Source organism: Poecilia latipinna, unplaced genomic scaffold (assembly GCF_001443285.1).
Source record: "Poecilia latipinna isolate Pla-1442-1.1 unplaced genomic scaffold, P_latipinna-1.0 Scaffold3156, whole genome shotgun sequence".
NCBI classification, from domain to species: Eukaryota; Metazoa; Chordata; class Actinopteri; order Cyprinodontiformes; family Poeciliidae; genus Poecilia; species Poecilia latipinna.
The window spans coordinates 1-1,550 of record NW_015115772.1 but is presented as its reverse complement, the minus strand read 5'-3'; the positions used below and the strand labels follow the sequence as shown (position 1 = coordinate 1,550).

The 1,550-nt window shown below is 34.3% G+C and overlaps 1 long non-coding RNA gene across 1 annotated transcript; it reads right to left on the bottom strand.

Annotated features, from left to right (window-relative positions):
* Positions 1-369: 369 nt before the first annotated feature.
* On the bottom strand, positions 370-951 carry LOC106940277 (uncharacterized). The gene is made up of 2 exons (XR_001423043.1): positions 922-951; positions 370-439 (listed from the first exon to the last, which is right to left on the bottom strand). It is a non-coding gene; the product is annotated as an uncharacterized LOC106940277 (long non-coding RNA).
* Positions 952-1,550: the final 599 nt, after the last annotated feature.

The window sequence follows — 1,550 nt, the reverse complement described above, 5'->3', positions numbered from 1 at the left end:
ACTGGACTACTTATAACTACCATCATAACTGTAGAACAAACCCTTTGTACATTAGAATAAAACAAAAGATAACTTATTCTAAGATAACAGAGGGTTTAACGTCTGGTCAGTATATTGTTACTCTGAAATGCTGATTGAAAAACTAAAACAGACTTATTCTTTAACTTAAGAAAATAGGTTCTTTCAACAGTAAATTTTTTTGCTTTGATTATGTCAGCCATCTCCTTCGTAATAGTCTTCCTGTAATGCTCTGAAAACAGGAGATCTTCTTCTTGTCTTCATTTCCTGGAAGCAGCTCTTTGAAGGTGTCAGAAATGCTCAGAAATTACAGTTGTTCTTGCAATAGTTAATCATGGCGAAAGCCTTTTCATGAATTCAAACTTGGTGAATCTCTTCAGGACATTCTCATAGTCGGTGATGACTTAATTCATTGTGGTCACTTAAAAAAAGAACAAAAACAAAAAACAATGTAATAATATTCAAGCATTTATTTAAATACCATTTCAAAAATGTCCCTTGCTGGACACTGTCAGAATGGTAGACTCATAGTCAAATGCCTAGTTAACATGACTGGTTGTTATAAAGTGCAATACAATTATTTCTTAATACAAGTGGAATAATAACTGGAGCTGAACAAAATTATTCTGATCAAATATTTGGCAGATATTCATACAGCCTGTTGTTATTCAGAATGCATCATTTAATGTATAGTTTTAGGCACATGAGTGTATCTTTTCACTTAATGAGCATTCTAAATTATTTCTAACCAGATACTCTGACTTATGGCTTAAGAAGTTTATTAATAAATAAATAGATTTAACATCAGTTTTAGTTGTCTAAATTCCTGCTCCCCATTTCCCACTTACCTGGCTGTCCCACCCCACTTCACATGGTAAAAATATTAACAAAAAAACGACTTACCTAATTTTCTTGGGGAATATTTCATCTCATCTACTTCTTTCTCTTTGGTCAAATAGGAACTTCTTTCTCTGGTGGCTGGTCCTTATTATCATCCTCCACACTCGTAGCATGTCTTCATTAGCCAACTTTGTCCTCCCCACCATGTGTCCTTAGGCTAGCCTGGGTCTTCATGTGGCTAAACTTGCCAAAGCAAAGAACACAAGCACTGTGTCACATCAGCCAAGTCGCTAAATAATGCACATGAAGGATAACTTTGACTAATATATTAGCTTTTAATTTGCTAGATTAAAATTGGAGGGGGAAAAACAATTTGCCTGTCTTTAAAATATATTTAATATTAAGGGCTAACGTTACAGTAATTGTGTTTAATAACTTTAGCTAACATTAACTTACAGCAAGGTAGGATTGGCTTGAATTGCTTATAGCTAACATTACAGAGAAAGAGAACATAGTCAATGTTATTTTCTCAAAGAAAATGTAAAGTTAATAAGACACATACCTCATACGAATTAGGTGTCAAACTTTGGCTTCCTTTTAAACAGGTCTGGCCGTTATAACTTGTGTTAAGTTTGCGCCACAATATTGAAGATTTCTTCTTCACCAACACACTGCACGCCTGTTCGTGCACT